We start from the raw sequence: 24,381 nt of genomic DNA, 5'->3' as shown, positions 1-24,381 counted from the left end.
ACAACTCGTATTTCTTCTCTCAGCTCTATGATTTCATAACTTATGTCTCACTCAGGTCTCTACAATCTAAAGCTCAACACTTTGTTCTATTCTATACATAAAGTACTAACAGACAATTCCATAACCTCCCTCTGACACCTACTCCAATTATTTTAAGCCATGAAAGTTCACTCCTGGCATCTCTGCCATATGGCAAAATGTGTAAGACAAAAGGCAGGTGGAGCCCAACAGAACTACAGTGCTCTATCAAACACCCTGAGGGCAGATGTTATGGCCAAGTGTGTGGGATCCACAGACACATCTGCAGAGAGCATCAGTATCTCTCAGAAGCTGCCACATTCATCTCCTAGCAAAGTACCTCAGGCATAAATAGTAGAATTCTAAGCACAGAAAGCACTCAAGAAATATCCGTTGCTTTGCTTATGTAGAACCCTCATTTTCTGATCCTAATGAACTGCATTTAAAGAAACTAGAAGAATAAGTATGTTTCTTCCTTCAAGTAAGGAATTATATAATTTGTTTTCCTAGAGCCAGCACATAGTAGATTCTCAATATATGTGTGTTTAATGAATTGAATCATTCTGAATCTTCTGGCCCTGTGTTGAAGAATTCAAGCTACTAGAATCTTAATTTAGGATTTATATCTCTCCTAATAGAGCTTGTGGTTTATCATTACAATAATGTGCCTCAATGAATCACTTCTCCCTGTGCCTGTGCCCCTTTTTCAATGTGATATTGCTGTTTCTCCGATGAAAAGGTGAGACTTTTTCCCCACCCCTTTGAATCTGGGCTGACTTTGTAACTTGCTTTGACCTTTAGAATGTAATAGAGGTAACACAGTGAAAGTTCCAGACCTCTGACCTCAAGACTCCTTAGAGCTTCTACCTTTGCTCTGTTAGGACCTAGCTACCATGGAAAAAATCTTGGGGTTAAATGCCAAGGAGAGACTATGTGAAGAAGGAGGTCCTACCTTTGCAATCATCCCTGTCAAGGTCCCAAACACGACAGTGACACCATCTTAGACTCTCCAGCTCCAGTAGAACCAGCTCTGTGAGGGAGTCTGAGTAAGACCAGTAGAACTGCCCAATCTGCAGAGTCATGAGATACAGTAAATTGTCATTGCCTTAAAACACTGAGTGTTGGGGTAGCTTGTTACACAGTAATAAATAGTCAATACAAAACTATTTCTGAACCCTAATCAGAACAGTCCCCACATAAGAGGTTTTATACGAATTTGATTATAACAGCAGTTCTATGAGACAAAGAAAGGAAAAAAGGGGCAAAATATCAAATACATAAAATGCCAGATTAAGTCAATATGCAAATTATGCAGGAAATAAAATTCAGAAATTAAATAACATACTATATTATTTTTGGGGCTCCACAGAAAACAGTTTCCAAACTGTAGACTTTTTTATTAATCCATTATTTATTAGTTATTACTCATTGTTTTAGTTATCTATTTCTGCATAACAAATCACCAAAAGCTTAGTGGCTAAAAGGATAATAGTCACATATTATTCTCGTAATCTCTGGGGATCACCTATATGGGGGAGGCTTAGTTGGGCAGTTGTGACTCAGAGTGTCTCATAACTTTGCAGTCAAGGTGTACGTAAGGACTACAGTCATCTGAAGGCTTGACTGGGGCTGGAGGATCCACTTCCAGATGTCTTGCTCATGTGGCTGGCAAATTTGCTCCTCTCCTTTTGGGCCTCTCCTTGCAGCTCTGTGTGTCTTTACCACATAGCAGCTGGCTTCCCCCAGAAGCAGAGAGATTCAAGAGACCAAGGCAGAGGCTGAAATGCCTTTTATAACCTAGCCTCCAAAGTCTCACATCTTCACGTCTGTCTATGTTCTATATGGGCACACAGAGCAGCTCTGACTTAATATAGGAAGGTACTACACAAGGGCAAGGATTAGTGTGGATCCTGTTAGGGGACCTTTATTGCCAAACAAATTGAGAGCTCATACTAAAAATGCATATGCATCAAAATCATTAAAAATAATATTAGAAAGTCAAATCAGAAACCATAAACAGGCAAGAAGGGAGCTATTTCTGCCTGGGCCTTCAGGTAAGATATTTATTACAAGTCTACAATTTCTTAAGAAAAACCCTTGAGAGCAGATATGTTTCAGAATTTAGAATTTTTTGATTCCAGAAAGGTAAGGAGACACATACACCATATATTACACAATACCCTCCAGTAGGGCCAGAAGCAACAATGTAAAATCAACCACATTGTTATTTATACAGCAAAATGTGTGAATTTTAAAACTAAGTAGAATAAAGACTTTAAGTGGTCTGACAACCATTTAGATCAGATTTTGACAACAAAAAATTTTTTAAGCCTAGGTTTTTAGAGCTTTTTGGATTTCTGAATTGTGGACAAAGAATTGTGAGCCTGGAGAAGTTGTAAGTTCACAGGTTCGGGACATATAGCTACAGACTGCCCTAGATTTCATGCATCCATCCCTATTTCCAGGCCTTGCTTCCCACCAACACCCTTGTACTGCTGATCAAGTTTGTCACAAACTCAAATTCTCAAAGCTGACCCATTCATATTTAGGGTCTCCTGATGTCATACTTCTCTGCCATAGATTTTGATTTGGGAGCTAGATTTTCATAGCACCCAGCTTAACCCCAGTCAAGACAAAAAAGCATAGAAATTGTTTGAGAGAAACCAATGTTTTCCTTACATCAAATCCTGATAGGACTTTAGTCAAACGTCCTATCATAAATACATACTTCTAGTCTGATAATGGACACATCCAAAGCAAGACACAACGTCCCCACAAGTCACAAAGTAAATGATTATTCATTTGTATAAAATAAAAGTATGAAATTTCTAAGCAGGGTTAAAAGACAAGTGACAGACTTGGAAGTTTTACAGCATGTAAAATAAAGAAAGAATTAATGAGAGCTCTCCAAGTTAACAGGAAAAGAACAAAAAACTAATGAACAGGAAATTCACAGGAAATACATTCAAATGCCAGATAAACACATGAAAAGATTCCTGACATTGCTAAGAATGAGGAAAATACAATTTTTTTAAGTGAAGTACTATTTTTTATTCATCAGATGGGTGGAAATTCAAAAGTTTGATAATATCAAGTTTTTACAAGGGTGCACGGAACAGCACTCTCACACTCTTATCTGTGGACATATAAACGGTACAAACTTGGCAAAGGTTAATTTGGCAATATCCATCTCAATATAAATACAAAACCCTTTAACCATTGATTAAACTTCTAGGACTTTATTAGCATATGACATGGTTTGGCTGTGTCCCCACCCAAATCTCATCTTGAATTGTAACTCCCACAGTTCCCACATGTCATGGGAGGAGCCCGGTGGGAGGTGACTGGATTATGGGGGTGGGTCTTTCCTGCGCTGTTCTCATGATAGTGAATGAGTCTCAAGAGATCTGATGGTTTTAAAAACAGGAGTTTCCCTGCACAAGCTCTCTGCCTGCCGCCATCCACCATAAGATGTGACTTGCTCCTCCTTGCCTTTAGCCATGATTGTGAGGCCTCCCCAGCCAGGTGGAAATGTAAGTCCACTAAACCCCTATCTTTTGTAAATTACTGAGTCTCAGGTATGTCTTTATCAGCAGCATGAAAACGGACTAATACAGCATATATCCACAAAAACACAAGTAGTCGGATTTTAACTACAGCATTTCTTGAAACAGTGAAAAATGTGAACAATCTAACTTTCCATTAATAATGAAGTATTTAAAAAAGAAACAACTATGATATAGCCCAGGAGTTAGAAATCTATCGGTCCCTGAGTCAAATGTGGCCTGCATCCTGCCTTTGTACTGTCTCCAAGCTAAGAAAGGTTTTGAAAGAATTGAGGACAAGGAGGACAAATAAGAGGAAGAGGAGAAGGAGGAAAAAAAAACGAGAATATGTGACAGAGAGCTTAAGTGACCCAGAAAGCCTAAATATTTACTATCTATCACTTTACATAAAATATTTGTCATAACCATGAAGATGAAGAGAAAATTAGGGTAACTATGATTACCCTAATTGCCAAGCAGTGAAATTAACAAATTTATCCTATTCCTATCATCTTTAAGGCTACTGTGCCACTATCCGATAGCATTTAAAGATATAACTCTCTCAGTGCCCCCTTTGAAAGTTCGTGAGGCATTTAAAACATAAGCCCCATTTAAAAACACACACACACACATTCAAAGTGGCTGTCTGTACTGATCACTACCACTAGCGAGTGGTTATCTAAGGCTCATGACTCTCAGTTGACCAATGCTGATATCAAAAAACCATAGTTTCACAGGATTAAGAGACCCCAGAAACTCATCTAGTTTGAATCTTAATCTTATGCCTGGATCCTCTTCACAGAGTTCCTAACAAACAGCTGGCAAGAACTTACTGTGATGAGGGCCATTCCAGTATGAAACAACTTTGAATGGGGGAATGGTGCACGGATGCACATACACCAGGTACAATCAGAGACTTGTGAAATGTTCACATTCTGGTTTATTGAATGATTAACAAGAGAGCAGACCCTAAACACCTGAAGTAAAAAGAGGCTGCCAAGGGAAATTTTGTGGGGAAAATCTGCGACACTCACTACTTACTTCACATAAAAGCAATGAATAACCTGTTTCTGAAACTATAGAAATTAACCCAGGTGTTCTGGATGTGGTGATCTAGGGTCAGCATATGCAATGCAGGTGTTTCAGGGTCTGTTAGAGAGAACTATTATGGAAGGTCCTTTTATTTCAAAGATTTTTAGTTATCATTTGTAGATTAGCCTCAGTGGTTGACTCAGAAGGTGAGGAGACAGATCGCTCCCAGGTCGGGGAATGCAAAACTAAGTGATCCGTTAGAAAAGAGACATCTCTGACACCAGGACTTGCTTTGGTGTTTTGCAATAGGAAGAAGATTGCTCTTGGAGATGATTCTGCTCCCAGCTCCCCACTCATGGCACCCTTCTGCAACTTACCAAGTGTAACCTCTTAGCCTCTGTTATTTTATCCATAAAGTAGGGATTTATACCTTGCCTGGCCAAAGGTGGGATTAAGGCAGATGACTTCATGAGGGCCTACCTGACAACAAGACCTATGATTCTGGCTTAAATTCCAAAGTTACCACTTTTAACTTTTTGCCACAAGACAGGAGCCATTCTCTCCTTGTTCTAATGATTCAGTAATCCTAAGCAAGGCAACAGGCATGAGTTATGCTGACTATTCACGTCTTCTTGATTCATGAGTTTGTGAATTTTAATCGTAATCACTTTTCGCTAGAGGCAGATAATCTAGTAAAGTGAGTAGTAGTAGGAAAAACCCTAAACTGTGTTCTGTTTACCCCACAAAAAAAAAAAAAAAATGGTTGACATTTTCTTACTCAATAATAGCACTTTGCCTGTAAAGACTGCTTCACAACTGACAAGATCTAGGCAAAATAAGCAGCCGTGTCTCTACTTTCACATGTGGAAACTAGTACCAGCTCTAGAACCTAGATCTCCCAGCACCTCTGAGAGCTATCTTTCCATTATTTTCACCTCCAGACTTCCATTAAATGATCCTGAACTACTAAAAATAAGAATTTAAAGACTTTCAGGGGGAATAAAACTCAAAATCTATTCTGGTCACTGTGCTGAAAAAAGCATAAACCTTCGAGAAAGACAGACCTAGTGTTCCTCACTCCCACTTACCTTAAATACTTCTAATTCTCTGAGTCCTCATTTAATTTATAAAATGAGGCGTATGATACCTCCCTCACATGGTAGTTAGCAGAATTAAATAAGATGATATATGTAAGTGTAGGTACCTAGTGGATTCTCTATCAATACTAAATCCCTTAATAATCTCAGCATTCAAGAAATTCGACTTTAGGCCAGGCGGGCCTGGATTCACGCCTCCAAACCCAGCACTTTGAGGACCAAGGCAAGAGGATCTCTGAGGCCAGGAGTTCAAGACCAGCCTAGGCAATATAGTGAGACCCTCACCCCCGACTCCATCTCTACCAAAAAAAAAAAAAAAATTTAAAACTAGCCAGGCACAGTGGCACGTGCCTGTAGTCCCAGCCACTCAGGAGGCTGAGATGAGAGAATCCCTTGAGCCCAGGAGGTCAGTGAGCTGTGACCATGCCACAGCACTCAAACCTGGTTAACAGAGAGACCTGTCTTTAAAAAAAGGAAGGAAGGAAGGAAGGAATGAAAGAAAAGGAAAGAAAATAAATTCTACTTTATTTTGGGCTTAAATCTTTCCTGTCACATTTTTTTTTTTCTTTTAACACTATGGAAGATGTGTGTGTTGAGGGGGGAGGGTGTGTGTGTAAATCTTTAGTACCTCAACGTACTGTAAGTTTTAGAGTATGAAGGGAGGCTGGGCATGGTGGCTCATGCCTGTAATCCCTGCACTTTGGGAGGCTGAGGCAGGCAGGTTGCTTGACCTCAGGAGTTCAAGACCAGCCTGGGCAACATGGTGAAACCCTATTCTACAAAAAAATATAAAAATTAGCCATGCAAAGTGGTGCATGCCTGTAGTCCAAGCTACTCAGGGGGTGAGGCAGGTGGATCAATTGAACCCAGGAGGTCAAGGCGGTAGTGAACTGTGATCGTGCTACTGCACTCTAGCCTGGGTGACAGAGCGAGAAGAAAGGAAAGGAAGGAAGAAAGGGAGGAAGAGAGAGAGAGGAAGGAAGGAAGGAAGGAAGGAAGGAAGGAAGGAAGGAAGGAAGGAAGGAAGGAAGGAAGGAAGGAGGGAGGGAGGGAAGGAAGGAGTGAAAGAAGAAAGAAAGAAAGAAAAAGAAAGAAAGAAAGAAAGAAAGAAAGAGAAAGAGAGAGAGAGAGAGAGAGAGGGAGGGAGACAGAAAGAGAGAAAGGAAATGTGAATATAAACTCAACGTCAAGTTAGCGATCCTGATCTTTAGCCTACCATAGACAGTATGATACTATATATCTCATAGAGTAAAATATCTCTTAAACACCGCATTTATGGGAGCCTCCTTGTGTCATATCAGTACACAGGAAGAGAAGCCCTGAATAACCAAGAAACAAACAAAAAAAGGAGACCTGAATCACTTGCTGTCGGGTTTTTTGTTTATTTGTTTAATAATTGTAGCAGGAGAAAAAGTAGTGGAAATATCCTAACAGGCAAAATGCTACCCATCTGCGTCTTGTATGGCATTGCTTAAACTCTGAGAACAGGCGGAACTGATTCCTCTGCCCAGATTTCCCATGATAGTGGCAGTTTTAAAACAAAACAAAACTGGACTTGACTCTCACAAGGTATTTTTCTTAAAAGCCTTGCAAAAGATCCTAACGGTTTTCAAAGGCCAGGCCTCAAAAGCAAAACGATTTTGCAAAAGCCAACTCTGGTTTTGTTGTAACTACCATGGCCAAACGAAAACTTCACCAATCTTTCATGAGTTAAAGCAGCTCCAGAGCAGCATACCAAGCAAATGGCAAGGCTACGGTCAATGTAACTTACTTTGAGAAAATAATGACAGTTCAGATTTGAAGGAGCTCAGAGTCAGGCTTTATCCTCAAACAGAGACTCATTAAGCACACAGTGTACTAACTACAGCGTACCCTACAGGAATAAATTCAGAGCTCTTGGCATATGAGATGTTAGGGCTGGAGCAACTCTGAACTTCTTTTATAAAGGCATGAAAAACATGAGAAGCATGCCTCTGAACCTGAGCCAACACATAAGACTGCCATGCCCTCCTGTTTGGGCAAGAAATTGAAAAACACTTAACCTTCAGGTAGTTATCTGTCCTTACTGTGTTATTCTAATCCGTAATATTCTGAAGATAGAAAACTAAGGCTAAAATTTGAGTAACTGGGAATAGGGTGAGGAAGACCCTATATCTAAACCCAACTTCACATTGCCAATTACTATCACTAATATTACTACTCTTTCCTCTCCTATCAGTAGACTTCAGCGTGTACTATAGGTTTATTTGCCAAAAAATTGTATAGATCTGTTTTGGAAGAAAATGCTGTGTTTGAGGAGCAAATGATATGAGGCAACAATGCTTGCTGGAGAAAAAACAATGAAAAGAAAAAGGAAACAACAATCCAAGGAAATTGAAAAACCAGGAAAAACAAAGTGAGTGATGAAATCACATAACGAGGAAATCCGTAAAGCAAGATTAGGACATGCACACAGAGAAATAAATATAAAATGGAGAAGGGAAAAAGCAAGGAGCAAACATAAGAAAAATGTTTAAATGACAAAAGAAGAGAAAAGGGCATAGGAAAACAGGGTTAGAGGAACTGAGGGACTAAGCACTTGTAGGACAAGATAACACACTTGCAAACATTTCAGAAAGCACCTAGGTAATGGGACAAAATTATCTCGGAAAATGTTTGTCTTTGAGATGCTTTACATTTGCATTATTTGGTCCTGTATTAATTGCAGCAAATAAGGTATTTTTAATTGTGTTCAGGTACTAGGCAATGTAAGTCAGACTTTTTAAACTATCAATGTATAATTATGCCTCGGAACTTTTTCCCCAATAAGCATATAAGCAGATGAAGTCAATATAAAGTTACTATGATGGAAAAATACAATGAGTATTAAGGAGTCCTGTGGGGGTAATTATGCGTGACAAAACACAAAAACACCTAAGCTTTCCCCTTAGAGAAATATTAGGAATTTCAAATAGAGGAGAACACAGTCTAAGGGTCAAGCAAGCTTAGTATCTTGGCCTGATGCATAATAGAAGCAAAATTAGACTCATACTTAACTGGTCCATTTCTCACAGAGGAAATTATTTCAGTCATACCATTCTAAAGCCATCTTAATATAGAAATTCTTAACACAGAAACTTAAAGACTGTAGCCAGTAAGCCAGTCACAAGGGCACACATGTGCAGTCCCAGCTACTCAGAGTATTGCTTGTGCCCAGGAGTTCGAGACTGGCCTGGACAACGCAGTGAGACCCTGTCTCTTAAATAAATAAATAAATAAATAAATAAAGCCTGCAGCCAGTAATGTGAACAGATAAAAAAAATTAACTTCTAATAATATCTTCCCAAATTTTGAAGCCAGCTTTTCTTATTTAACTTCTAAAATGTTGTGGTATGCAAAATTTTGGTCTGCATGGTCTTTGCCCCGGGCTTACTCCTACGGTATGGTTCATTACATGGTAAAAGGATGTTAATGATCTAATGAAGGTTTCTAATCGGCTGACCCTAAAATAGGGAAATTATTCTGGATTATCCAAGGGGACCCCAAATAATCACATTTACCCTTAAAAGCAGGAGAGGAAGTCAGAGAGATGTAATAGAAAAGGAAGTCAAAGGAATTGAAAGTATGAGAAAGATATAATGTGCTGTTGTGGGCTTGAAGGTGAAGGGGGCTGTGTAGGAGGCATGAGAAGGAACTGAACTCTGCCAACAACCTGAGTAAGTTTGTGCTTTAAAATGTAAGTCCTATTATTATTCAGATATGGTGGGCCAAAAGATCAGAAGATAGTTGCCATTGAAAAGACAGTTTGTTACTCACAGCTGCCAAAAGGAGCGGGCACGTCACACCACACAGGGAAGCACCAGGGTTGGTCAGGACACAAGAACCCTAATTGTGGTTTCCATAGGAAGAAATGAGTGAGGCGGAGTATGTAGGTTTAGAACTGGAAGTTAGAAAAATTACACTGGGTTCTGGAGAATAGAGGTTTTCCCCACGTGCCTGGTACCTAGGCCCTGGGATAACTGAGCAAGTGGAAAAGGGTCCTGAATGTGAGTCTGATAAATGAAGTGGTTCTGGTGGGTTTGCTAATTTGCATATGAAAGGTACACTCAAAGGCAAGTCATTTACTATCTCTAGGAATTGGCTAGACCTGGGAGGTACAGGCAGGGGAGCGCCAGCAAAGTCCCAGATGTCAAAGCATCAGAAATACAGAAATAAAAAGGCATGATTAATACCTTGGATACAGCTTGGATATAGATTCTTCCCAATAGCCACCAAAAATGAATGCAGCCCTACCAACACCTTGATTTTGGCTTTGTGAGATCCTGAACAAAGAATACATGCCATGCCATGCCAGACTTCTGTTCTACAGATCTGTGAGAAAACAAATGGATATTGTTTTAAGCTGTTAAATTTGTGGCAATTTGTTACAGCAGCAAGAGAAAACTGACACATATGCCAAATCTTCTTTGGGGTATGCTTCCAATTAATTCTCTGGGCATGCTATATCCTGCAAGACTTTCTGCCCTTTCACAATTACAATCATACAGAAAAAGGCTAATTAGACAAGCTATGTTTGATGACTATTTTTGGCAGGTTTTCATCAAGTTAAATATAACATGAAAATTCTAATGCTATTCACCATTAGAGTATGGAGGAAAATTAAATCAAGATGTGCTTAGGAAATTACTTCGAGTTTGTGAAGCTCAAATTCTTAAAAACTTTAAGCATTTGAAGGTTGTGTGAGATAAGGACTGATGATGCAGCACATGTGATCCATTCCTATTAGGCAAAAAGCTAACTGTATTAATATATATACATTTAGCCACAACTTCAGATCAAGATAATGTCATAAATTCATGTTTTGGCCCCTCCCCACCCCAAATAAGTTTATAGCAATGAAAGATAAAACAGAAATTTGAAAAAAAAAAAATAATTGCAGCCAAGCTTACAAAAAGACAAACATTTCTGTGGGTCAGAAACCAAATATTCATTCATTAATTTACTTAACAAGCTTTTATTTAGCAACAATGTGACAGACATTGTTCTACACAAAGGATGCTGAGCTGAAGAGAATAAAGTTCCTGCTCTTATGAAATTTAGGTTGCAACCGAAGAGAATTCTAACAGAAACACAGAGCAATAAACTGGTGGATGCAGTAGGCAAAGGCAGACAGGAATTTACATCCTTAAGGGAAATCAAGACTATGCATCCGATGTGAGGTAGAAGATGAAATACAGTCACACTGCTTGAAGTAAGAGACTAGGGTGGATCCCAGCACTTTGGGAGGCCGAAGTGGGCAGATTGCCTAAGGTCAGGAGTTTCAGACCAGCCTGGCCAAAATGGTGAAACCCCGTCTCTACTAAAAATACAAAAATTAGCTGGGCATGGTGGCACATGCCTGTAATCCCAGCTACTCAGGAGGCTGATGCAGGAGAATCACTTGAACCCAGGAAGTGGAGGTTGCAGTGAGCCACGATCACACCACTGCACTCCAACCTGTGCAACAGAGTAAGACTCTATCCAAAAAAAAAAAAAAAGAGAGAGAGAGAAAATGGAAAGGAAGCTGGAAAAAGCTACATTTCTGTACCTTCCTCTAAATGTTGCAGTGAACCTGAAACTTTTCCAATAAAATTGCCCTTTTAAAAAATTACTGGCCGGGTGCAGTGGCTCATGCCTGTAATCCCAGCATTTTGGGAGACTGAGGCTGGTGGATCACGAGGTCAGGAGTTCGAGACCAGCCTGGCCAATATGGTGAAACTCCGTCTCTACTAAAAATACAAAAATTAGCCAGGTGTGATGGTGCGTGCCTGTAGTTCCAGCTACTGGGGAGGCTGAGGTAGAAGAATGGCTTGAACCCAGGAGAGAGAGGTGGCAGTGAGCTGAGATCGGGCCATTGCACTCCAGCCTGGGCAACAGAGCAAGACTCTGTCTCAAAAAAAAAAAAAAAAGAAAAGAAAAGAAAAGAAAGAAAAAAAGTTACTGATTTGGGTCTGCATCTACATCAAATTTCATGTTGAATTGTAATCCCTAGTGTTGGAGGTGGGGCCTGGTGGTAGGTGATTAGATCATGGGGGTAGTTTCTCATGAATGATTCAGTACCATCCCCATTGGTACTGTCCTCATGATGGTGAGTTTTCATGAGATCTGGTTGTTTAAAAGTGTGTGACACCTCCCCCCACCTCCTCTCTCTCTCGTTCCTGTTCCTGCCATGTAAGATGCACCTTCTCCCTCTTTGTCTTCCACCATGAGTAAAAGCTCCCTGAGGGGCCGGCCACGGTGGCTCAAGCCTGTAATCCCAGCACTTTGGGAGGCCAAGATGGGCGGATCACGAGGTCAGGAAATCCAGACCATCCTGGCTAACACGGTGAAACCCCGTCTCTACTAAAAAAATACAAAAAACTAGCCGGGCGAGGTGGCGAGCGCCTATAGTCCCAGCTACTCGGGAGGCTGAGGCAGGAGAATGGCGTAAACCTGGGAGGCAGAGCTTGCAGTGAGCTGAGATCCGGCCACTGCACTCCAGCCTGGGCGGCAGAGCGAGATTCTGTTCCAAAAAAAAAAAAAAAAAAGTTCCCTGAGGGCTCCCAGAAGCAACTGCTATGCTTCCTGTACAGCCTGGAGAACCATGAGCCAATTAAACCTTTTTTCTTTATAAATTCCCCAGTCTCAGGTATTTCTTTGTAGCAATGTGAGAACAGACTGATACAGCGAGAAATCCTGGAAATGAAAAATTAGAGTTTAAGTTTTCAAAAACCTTAATAATTGAGATAATGGAATCCAGAATTGATATACTGAAAGAGTACTGGGAATTTACCCAAAACCCATTTTGGTGGAATAAAGAGGTGCAAACACATTATAAAAAATACGGAAGATCCACTGGGCATCTCCAACATATATATAATGGGAGCACCAGAAAATAACATTGAAGAAATGGCATAAACTTTTCCAAAATAGAAAAAATACAGCGGCCTTCAGATTAAAAGCACCCACCAAGGGCTACACAGAATAAGTGGGCCAAATTTATGCTAAAGTAAAAAATCTACCCTTAAAATACCTATTTATATTTAAAATCTTTAGAAGTCTAAATATAAGAACTTATACAATGAGTTCAGTGTTCCTTAGCAGCTCCAAAACTCAATGGAAGACACATGTAAGTAAATTTTGAATTTCCAGTTAAAACTGGTTTGGAAATTGTATCTAACAATGTTAAATTTATCATGTCTTCCTATTAATAAATTGCCTATCCATTTCAATGATTCTGTGAAGTAATGATGTTGAAGTAACTCAAAAAGTTAAAATGGAGGAAAAAATAAAGTCAGCCATAGTGGAAATGAAATACTACTAACAAACTGCCTGTATTACCTGGAGGAAGGGCAAAGTTTTTATTAACCTTAGATTTTGATAAGTAAATTAGGCATGTTATAATGTATAGTGTAATTACTAAAAGAATAAAACTGAAGTATATAACTACAAAGTTAATGATTTTAAAAAATATTGCCAGTCAATCCGGAAAAAAAGCAAACAAGGAGAGAAAAAAATGGCATGTCAAACATAAATAAATAAAATAAAATAAAAATAACATAATTAAATAAAAATATATCAATGTTTACCTTCAATGTAAATAGACTAGATGTTCCAGTGTTAGAAACAAAGATTTTTAACCTGGATTTTTAAAACGACATTGAGAAATTGAAAATTAAAAGATGCAAAAATCATAAACCATGCAAATAACCATAAAAAAGCTGTGTGCACTAATGTTACTATCACACAAAATCAACTTTAAGGAAAAAAGTGTCCGGGTACTGTGGCTCATGCCTGTAATCCCAGCACTTTGGAAGGCCGAGACAGGTGGATCACCTGAGGTCAGGAGTTCAAGACCAGCCTGGTCAACATGGTGAAACCCTCTCTCTACTAAAAATACAAAAAATTAGCTGGGCATGGTGGTGGGTGCCTATAATCCCAGCTACTTAGGAGGCTAAGGCAGGAGAACTGCTTGAACCCAAAAGGCAGAGGTTACAGTGAGGCGAGATCATGCCATTGCATTCCAGCATGGGTGACAAGGCAAAACTCCATCTTAAAAAAAAAAAAAAGTATTCTAAATAAAGAGGCTTCCTAATGATAAAATTTCAATTGACTAGGAAGATAAAATTTTAAATTTGTACACACCTAACATGGCCTCAAAATATGTGAAGCAAAAACTGATCTACAAAGATAAATAAAGGAACCCACAATCATGCTAGGAGATTTAGCATACCTCTCTCAGTAAATGACAGAACATTTACTATCAATATTAAGCCATTTAACATTGGCTGGGCACGGTAACTCACATCTGTAATCCCAGCACTTTGGGAGGCCGAGGTGGGTGAATCACTTCAAGTCAGAAGTTCAAGACTAGCCTGGCTAACATGGCGAAACCCCATCTCCACTAAAAATACAAAAATTAGCCAGGCATGGTGGCATGTGCCTGTAGTCCCAGCTACTCGGGAGACTGAGGCAGGAGAATTGCTTGACCCTGGGAGGAGGAGGTTGCAGTGAGCTGAGATCACCACACTGCATTCCAGCCTGGGCAACAGAGCAAGACTCTGTCTCAAAACAACAAAAAAAGACATTTAACATTAACATTAAAAAGATTACATTTCTTCCCCAATTTATGTAAGACAAACATAGAAAAATGAGGACAAAAGATCTGAACAACACAATTAACAAACTGACTTACTAGATGTACCAGACATACATAGAACACTGACTCCAAATGTAGATGTACACAAGAAATATTTACAAAAATTGCCCATATACTGGACCATAAAGCAAGTCTTAACAAATTTCAAAGGACTAAAATCATACAAAGAATGTTCCGTGACCACTATACATTTCGGAAAGATAACTACAAAAATTGCCATTTTTTTGAGAAATTATGAAATGGGCCAAAGAAAATAAATAATGAGAGAAATTAGAAAATAATTTAAATTGAATGATAATGTACAAACTTGAATACCAGAACTTTAAGATACAACTAAAACAATACTTAGAAGGAAACCTATAACTTAAACTGAATATGTCAGGAAATTATAAGGACTAAAAATTAGTAAGCTACACGTTTGTCTCTAGAAATTAGAAAAAGAAAAAGAAAACTGAAGAAAAGAAGGAAATAAATAATAAGGACAGAGTAGATAGAAATTAAATAAAAAACAATGGACAAAAGCCAATAAAGTCAAAAGGTCTTTCTTCGAGAAAAACTAACAAAATTGACAAAGCTTTGGTGAAACTGATCAGGAAAAAATAAAAAAGGAATGAATAACAAATATCAAAGGTAAAGAAGGGAACCGCTACTTATGCTACACACATTAAACAAATAATAAGAGCATATTATTGACAGATTTTTGTCAATAAATTTTAAATTTTAGATGAAATTTTATAAAAACCTAGAGGAATATCATATATAAAACTGACATCAGAAGAAATAGAAAATATTGAATCCTATAAACAGTAAAGAAGTTAAATCAGTAGTCAAAGTGTGCCCACAAAGAAAACTCCAGGTCCAGATTATTTTACTGGTGAGTTTTAACAAACACACAAAGAATTAATAATTCTCATTATATACAACCTCTTTCAGAGAATAGAAAAATAGAAAATACCGTCCAACTCATTTCATATGGCTAGCATAATTGTGATACCAAAACCTAACAATGATATTATAAAGAAAAGAAAATTACAGGCCAACCTCACTTATGAGCTATGATGGTTAATTTTATGTGTTAATTTGGGTGGGTCATGGAGTGCATGGATTAAACATTGTCTCTAGGTGTGTCTGTAAATGTGTTTTTGGATGAGATTAGCATCTGAACCAGTGGACTCAGTAAAACAAGATTGTCTTCCGCAACATGGTTGGGTATCATCCAATCCACTGAGGGCCTGAGTAGAATAAAAGCTGGAAGGAGGAGGAATTCACCCCTTTTTTCCTGCCTTACTGGTTGAGTTGCCACATCTCATTTCTTTTTTCTTTTTTTTTTTTTTTTTGAGACAGAGTCTCACTCTGTCCCCCAGGCTGGAGTGCAGTGGCGTGATCTCAAGCTCACTGCAAGCTCCGCCTCCCGTGTTCACACCATTCTCCTGCCTCAGTCTTCCAAGTAGCTGGGAATACAGGCACCAGGCACCCGCCACCATGCCCAGCTAATTTGTTGTATTTTTAGTAGAGACAGGGTGTCACCATGTTAGTCAGGATGGTCTTGATCTCCTGACCTCGTGATCCATCCGCCTTGGCCTCCTAAAGTGCTGGGATTACAGGCACGTGCCACCACGTCCAGCCTTTTTTTTTTTTTTTTTTTTTTGAGACAGAGTCTTGCTGTGTTGCCCAGGCTGGAGTGCAATGGTGCGATCTTGGCTCACTGCAAGCTCTGCCTCCCAGGTTCACACCATTCTCCTGCCTCAACCTCCCAAGTAGCTGGGACTACAGGTGCCCGCCACCACACCTGGCTAATTTTTTTTTTTTTTTGTATTTTTAGTAGAGACGGGGTTTCACCGTGTTAGCCAGTATGGTTCTCAATCTCCTGACCTTGTGATCCGCCCACCTAGGCCTCCCAAAGTGCTGGGATTACAGGCATGAGCCACCACGCCTGGCCTGCCACATTTCATTTCATCTAATCTCATCAGGCCTTTGGACTCTGACTGAATTACACTACCAGCTTTCCTATGTCTCTAGCTTACCAACAGCATATCGTAGGACTTCTCAGCCTCCATAATTGCATGAGTCATTCCACATAATAAATCTCCTTTTGTGTATATATTTGTTTTGTTTCTCTAGAGAACCCTAATATATGAGCATAGATGCAAAAATCCTGAGCTAATAGTTTGCTCTACTGGATTTGCAAATACAATCTAGCAACCTATAAAAACAGATCATGATCAAGTTGGATTTATCCCATTTATCCCAGAAACGTATGGTTGGTTTAATATTCAAAAATTAATTAATGTATTTCACTATGTTAACAGATTAAAGGAGAAAAAAGTCATATGGTCATCTCAATATAGGCAGATAAAAGTACTTAACACACTTTAATATCCATTTACAATTTCATCAAATAAAGCTCTGCGCAAACTAAGAACAGAAGAAATCTTCTTTAATTTGATAAAGGATATTTGTAAAAACATACAGTAAACATCATACTTAAATGCTGAAAGTTTTTCATTTGAGATCAGGAACAAGACAAGAAAGTCTGCTATCACTGTTTCTAGTCAACATTTCACTGGAGGGCCCAGCCATGAAGGAAAAAAAAAGAAATTAAAGGTAAGAAATTAAAGGAAAAAACATAATTATGATCATTTACAGCTGATAATGATTATACACAAAAATCCAAAAAATATATATAAATAAATTGTTGGCATTTAGAACAAGCAAGTTTAGCAAACATTTTAGATAATAAATCAATATATAAAAATCTATTTATACCACCAACAAATAGAAATTTTAATTTTATAAAAGATACCATTTACAATAGCATTAAAAAATTACCAATTACTCAGGAATAAATCTAATAAAGATGTTTAAGTCCTTTATAGAGAAAATTATAAAACCTTGTTGAGAGACCTTAAAGAAGAGTAATATAGAGGAGACTGTCCAAGGATTAGAACAGTCAGTATTAAAAATGTGGCATTTCCCATCCTGGCTAACCCGGTGAAACCCCGTCTCTACTAAAAAAATACAAAAAACTAGCCAGGCGAGGTGGCGGGCGCCTGTAGTCCCAGCTACTCCGGAGGCTGAGGCAGGAGAATGGCGTGAACCCGGGAGGCGGAGCTTGCAGTGAGCTGAAATCCGGCCACTGCACTCCAACCTGGGTGACAGAGCGAGACTCCGTCTCAAAAAAAAAAAAAAAAAAAAAAAAAAGTGGCATTTCTTCCACAATTTATGCAAAAATTCAATGCAATATTATCAAAATCATAAGTTTTTATGGAATTTGACAAACTGCTTTTAAAATTAATATAGAAATGCAAAAAGCCAAAACAAGGCACTTGTATTAGTTTTCTAGAGATGCTATAACAAAGAACACCACACCCAGGTGGTACTGGCTTCAAAAAGAAGTTTATTGTCCCACAGTTCTGACAGCTACAAGTTCAAAATTGAGGTATTTCCTGGTTGATGCTTCCCCTGAAGCCTGTACAGAGAATCCTTCCTTGTTTTTTCTCAGCTTCTGGTGGTTTCCTGGCAGTCTTTAATTTTCCTTGGCTTGCAGCTGCATAACTCCAACCTGCCTTCATCATCGCGTAGTATTCTCCTTGTGTGTTTCTGTCATCACATAGCCCTCATCGTACAAGGGCATCATTTGTGCTGGATTAGGGGCCCACCCTACTCCAACATGTCCTCATTTTAACTAATGAGGACATTATCTGCAATTACTTTATTTCCAAATAAGGTCACATTCTGAGATATGAAAACTTCAACATACGTTTTTGGGGGAGACACAATTCAGACTATAACAAAACACTTGAAGACAAAGAACAAAGACAAAGATGTGTGTTACTAGACATCAAGATATATTATAAAGCTATAGTGAGTAAGACAATGTGGTATTGGCACATGCATAGGGAAATAGATGAATATACACAGAAAGACAACTCACAAACAGCTCAGAAATAGACTTGTCTGAAATTTGATTTATGACAGAGATGTCATTGCAGAGCAGTGGAGACGGAATGGACTTTCCAATAAATAATACTGCACAATGAAAAAATGAAATTAGACCCCTCTTTCACAGCATATGGAAAAATAAAACACAATGGATGTGAGAACAGAATACACACAGAATGGTTTCTTCTTGACCTTGGACTAGGGAAGGATTTCCTAAATGAACACAAAAACACTCATTATGAAGAAAAAGACTGACAAAATTAATTTTAGAACTTCTACTTACAAAAGGCAATACAGAAAGAGCAAAAAGTCAACCCTCAGAGTAAGAAAACATATTTGCAACATATATACGGGCATAACTTTGGAGACAGTGCCAGTTCAGTTACACACCACCTCAATAAAACTGATATTGCAATAATATGAGCCACACAATTCTTTTAGTTTCCCAGTGTATATGTTGTATTTATATTATACATAGTCTAATTGAATGTACATGGCATTATGTCTGAAAAAAACAATGTATGTACTTTTATTTTTAAAAATGCTTTATTGCTAAAAAGTGCTAATGATCATCTAGGCCTTCAGCAAGTAATAATCTTTTTGCTGGTGGAGAGTTTTGCCTCAATGTTGATGGCCGCTGACTGATCAGAATGGTGGCTGCTGAAGGTTGGATGGCTGTGGCAATTTCATAAAACAAGACGACAATGAGCCAGGCGTGGTGGCTCATGCCTGTAATACCAGAACTTTGGGAGGCCAAGGCGGGAGGGTTATTTGAGACTAGGAGTTTGAGACCAGCCTAAGCAACATAGTGAGACCCTATGTCTATTAAAAAAAAAAAAAAAAAATTAAATAGCTGGGTTTGGTTGTACGTGCCTGTAGTCCTAGCTACTTGGGAGGCTGAGGCAGGAAGATTGCTTGATTCCAGGAGTTTGAGATTACACTGAGCGATGACTGCACCACTGCTTTACAGCCTGGGTGACAGACAGCAAGATCCTGTCTCAACAACAATAACAACAAAAAAAAGACAACAATCAAATCTGCTTTGCTGCATTGATTAGCTCTTTTCTCACACACACACACACACACAAAATGTATGCAATGTTGTTTGATAGCATTTCACCCACAGAAGAACTTCTTTCAAAATTGGAGTCAATCTTCTCAAACCCTGCCACTGCTTTATTAAGTAAGTTTATGTAATATTATAAATCCTCTGTGGTCATTTAAACAATTGTTTACAACATCTTTAGCAGGAGTAGATTCCATATCAAGAAACCACTTTCTTTGCTCATTCATAAGAAGCAACTCTGCATTTAAGTTTTATTATGAGAGTCCAGCAATTCAGTCACATCTTCAGGCTCCACTTCTAGTTCTCTTGCTATCTCCACCATATCTGCAGATACTTCATCCACTGAAGTCTTGAACTCCTCAAAGTCATCTATGAGGGTTGGAATCAACTTCTTCAAAATTCCTGTTAATATTGATATTTGACCTTGTCTCATGAATCAAAAGTGCTCTTAATGGCTTCTAGAGTAGTGAATCCTTTCCAGAAGGTTTTTCTTTTTTTTTTTCCAGCGTCTGATGAGGGCTACTCTCTGCTTTAAAAGTGGCACCTTCCTGTTGCATCCTCGCATGGCAGAAGGGGAAAGCAGTCTCCCCACAGCCTCTTTTATAAAGGCACTAATCCCATTTGTGAGGGCTCCACCCCTCTGCCCCAATCACCTCCCAAAGACCCTACCTCCTAGTACCATCACCTTGAAGGTTTTCTTTTTTTTTTTTTTTTTTTCTCTTCAACTTAAGTTCAGGAGTACATGTGCAGGATGTCCATGTTTGTTACATAGGTAAATGTGTGCCATGGTGGTTTGCTGCACAGATCATCCCATCACCTAGGTATTAAGCCCAGCATCCATTATTCTTCCTGATGCTCTTCCTCCCCCAATCCCCCACAACAAGCCTTAGTGTATGTTGTTCCCCGCCATGTGTCCATGTGTTCTCATCATTCAGCTCCCACTTATATATAAGTGAGGACATGCAGTGTTTGGTTTTCTGTTCTTATGTTACTTTGCTGAGGATAATGGCTTCCAGCTCCATCCATGTCACTGCAAAGGACATAATCTCATTCCTTTTTAGGACTGCACAGTATTCCATGGTGTATATGTACCACATTTTCTTTATCCAGTCTATCATTGATGGGCATTTGGGTTGATTCCATATCTTTGCTATTGTGAATATTGCTGCAGTGAACATACATATGCATATATATTTATAATAGAATAATTTACATATTTGGGGGTACACACCTAGTAATGGGATTGCTCAGTCAAATGGTATTTCTGCCTCTAGATCTCTGAGAGGTTGCCACACCATCTTCCACAATGGTTGAACTAATTTACACTCCCACCAACAGTGTAAAAGTGTTCCTTTTTCTCTGCAACCTTGCCAGCATCTGTTGTTTCTTGACTTTTTAATAATATCCATTTTAACTGGCATTAGATGGTATCTCGTTGTGGTTTTGATTTGCATTTCTCTAATGATCACTGATACTGAGCTCTTTTTCATATGTCTGTTCATGTCCTTTGACCAATTTTTAATGGGGTTGTTTTTTGTTTGTTTTTTGAGACGGAGTCTCACTCTATTGCCCAGGCTGGAGTGCAGTGGCGCAATCTCGGCTCACTGTAACCTCTGCCTCCCAGGTTCAAGTGATTCTCCTGCCTCAGCGTACCAAGTAGCTGGGATTACAGGCGTGTGCCACCACGTCCAGCTAATTTTTGTATTTTTAATAGTGAAGGGGTTTCACTATGTTGGCCAGGCTGGTCTCAAACTCCTGACCTCAAGTAATCCTCCCGCCCTGGCCTCCCAAAGTGCTTAAATTACAAGCGTGAGCCACCATGCCTGGCCTTGTTTTTATCTTGTAAATTTAAGTTTCTTGTAGACCGGATATTAGACTTTTGTCAAATGGATAAATTGCAAAAATGTTCTCCCATTCTGTAGATTGTCTGTTCACTCTGATAGTTTCTTTTGCTGTGCAAAAGCTCTTTAGTTTAATTAGATTCCATTTGTCAATTTTTGTTTTTGTTGCAAATGCTTTCGGCATTTTTGTCATGAAATTTTTGCCTGTGCCTATGTCTCGCTCTGTCATCCAGGCTGGAGAGAAGTGGCGCGATCTCGGCTCACTGCAACCTCTACCTCCCGGGTTCACGCCATTCTCCTGCCTCAGCCTCCTGAGTAGCTGGGACTACGGGTGTCTGCCACCATGCCCGGTTAATTTTTTTTGTATTTTTAGAAGAGACGGGGTTTCGCTGTGTTAGCCAGGATGGTCTCAATCTCCTGACCTCGTGATCCGCCCCCCTCGGCCTCCCAAAGTGCTGGGATTACAGGCGTGAGCCACCGTGCACGGCCTCTTCTAGAGTTTTTATAGTTTTGGGTTTAACACTTAAGGCTTTAATCCATCTCGAGTTAATTTTTCTATATGGTGTAAAGAAGGTGTCCAGTTTCACTTTTCTAAACATGGCTAGCCAGCACTCCCAGCACCATTTATTAAATAGGAAGTCCTTTCACCATTGCTTGTTTTTGTCAAGTTTGTTGAAGATCAAATGGTGTAGGTGTGCGGTCTTGTTTCTAAGTTCTCTATTCTGTTCCATTGGTCTATGTGTCTATTCTTGTACCAGTATCATACTGTTCTGGTTACTGTAGCCTCGTAGTATAGTTTGAAGCCAGGGAGCATGATGCCTCCAGCTTTGTTCTTTTTGTTTAGGATTATCTTGGCTATTCGGGCTCTTTGTGGTTCCATATGAATTTTAAAATAGTTTTATCTAATTCTGTGAAGAATGTCAGTGGTAGTTTAATGGGAATAACACTTAATCTATAAACTACACTGGGCAGTATGGCCATGTTCATGATATTGATTCTTCCTGTCCAATGAATGTGGAATGTTTCTCCATTTGTGTCCTCTCTGATTTCTTTGAGCAGTGATTTGTAGTTCTCTTTGAAGAGGTCCTTCACTTCCCTTGTTAACTGTATTCTTATGTATTTTATTCTTTTTGTAGCAATTGTGAATGGGACTTCATAATTTTTAAGGGCTCTGGGATTTAGGGAATGGTAAATGAGCACAAGCTTCAACTTAAAGTCACCAGCTGCATCAGCCTTTAACAAGTGAGTCAGCCTGTTCTTCGAAGCTTTGAAGCCAGGCATTAACTTCTCCCCTCTAACTGTGCAAGTCCTCATGGCATCTTCTTTCAATAGAAGGGTGTTTTGTCTACATGGAAAATCTGTTGTTTATATGGCCACCTGCATTAATTATCTTAGCTAGATCTTCTGGACACCTTGCTGCAGCTTCTCTATCAACACTTGCTGCATCATCTTGAACTTCATATGTTAAGGAGATGGCTTCTTTCCTTAAATCTCATGAATCAACTTTGGCTAGCTTACAACCTTTCTCCTGCAGCTTCCTCACCTCTCTCAGCCTTCTCAGATTTGAAGAGAATTAGGGCCTTGATCTGGATAAGGCTTTGGCTTAAAGGAATGCTGTAGTTGGTTTGATCTTCTATCCAGGCTACTCACACTTTCTCCACATCAACAATAAGGTTGTTTCACTTCCTTATCATTCATGTGTTCACCACAGGAGTACTTTAGTTTTCTTCAGAACTTTCTTTCAATGCACAATGAACTGTTTGACACAAGAGGTTGGTCTATCTTGGCTTTAAGCATGCTTTCCTCACTAAGCTCAATCATTTTCAGTTTTTGATTTAAAGTAAGAGACGTATGACTCTTCCTTTCATATGAACACTTAGAGGTCATGGTAGGGTTGTTAATTGGCCTAATTTCAATATTACTGTGTCTCAGGGAATAGGGAAGCCCAGAGAGAGAGAGAGATAGGAGAACAGTCAGTCAGTGGAGCAGTCAGAACATACCATTTAACTTATCTCTAACTTATTTATCAATTAAGTTCTCTATCTTACATGGGCATGATTTATGGTGTCCCACAACAACTACAGTGTACCATCAAAGATCACTTATCACAGATCACCAAAGCAAATATAATAACAATTTAAAAGTTTGAAATATTGCAAGAATTACCAAAATATGACACAGAGACACAAAGGGAATCCATGCTGTTGAAACACCTGCTCAATATGGAGTTGCCACAACCTTCAATTTGTAAAAAAAAAAAAAAAAAAAATGCAGTATCTGTGAAGCACAATAAAGCAAAGCTACAATAAAACAAGGTATGCCTGTAACTGACAAAGTATTAGTATCCAGGACATGAAGAAACTCCTACAAATAACAAGGAAAACCAGGAGTAAAACTAGTGAAAAAGACTTGAACAAACACTTCTCAAAAGAGAAAATCCCAACAACCAATGCCATATTTTTAAATCTTCAGTGTCATTATTTGTCAGGGAAATTTATTTTAAAGCCACAATGAAATACTACTATTCATCTATCAGATGAGCAAAAATATAAAAGTCTAATAATACAGACTACATTATACAGATGGAATTAACTGTATTAACTGTAATAACTGTGTTACCAAAATATGGAGCATCAGGAACTTACATAATGTGAATGATGTAAATTGCTACAAATTATTTGAAAATGTGTTGTATTATCTAAACAAGTTGAAGATATGCTTACCTCATGACCTTGAAATTCTACCCCCAAATCTTTATCTTAGAGATTATATGTTTAAATTTACCAGGGTATATGTACAAGAATATCCCAGCACTTTGGGAGGCCGAGGTCAGGAGATCGAGACCATCCTGGCGAACACGGTGAAACCCCGTCTCTACTAAAAAAATACAAAAAACTAGCCGGGCAAGGTGGCGGGCACCTGTAGTCCCAGCTACTCAGGAGGCTGAGGCAGGAGAATGGCGTAAACCCGGGAGGCGGAGCTTGTAGTGAGCTGAGATCGCGACACTCACTCCAGCCTGGGCGACAGAGCGAGACTCCGTCTCAAAAAAAATAATAATAATAAAATAAATAAATAAATAAATAAAAGAATATCCACAGAAGCATTGTTTATCGTCACCCAAAACTGGAAACAATTCAAATGTCCATTAGCAAAAGAATGGATAAATAAAGCATGATCTTTTTTT

The 24,381-nt window shown here is 38.9% G+C and overlaps 1 long non-coding RNA gene across 1 annotated transcript in view; it reads right to left on the bottom strand.

The window, feature by feature from the left end:
• Positions 1–24,381, bottom strand: part of LOC139357852 (uncharacterized) — a 136,317-nt gene that overhangs the window by 87,363 nt on the left and 24,573 nt on the right. Inside the window, exon 2 of the long non-coding RNA XR_011611738.1 lies at positions 971–1,088. This is a non-coding gene — a long non-coding RNA (uncharacterized lncRNA). The remainder of the gene's footprint in view (positions 1–970; positions 1,089–24,381) is intronic.

Source organism: Macaca nemestrina, chromosome 13, assembly GCF_043159975.1.
Source record: "Macaca nemestrina isolate mMacNem1 chromosome 13, mMacNem.hap1, whole genome shotgun sequence".
Classification (NCBI taxonomy): domain Eukaryota; kingdom Metazoa; phylum Chordata; class Mammalia; order Primates; family Cercopithecidae; genus Macaca; species Macaca nemestrina.
The sequence above is the reverse complement of the archived record's forward strand: the minus strand, read 5'-3'. Positions and strand labels throughout refer to the sequence as shown.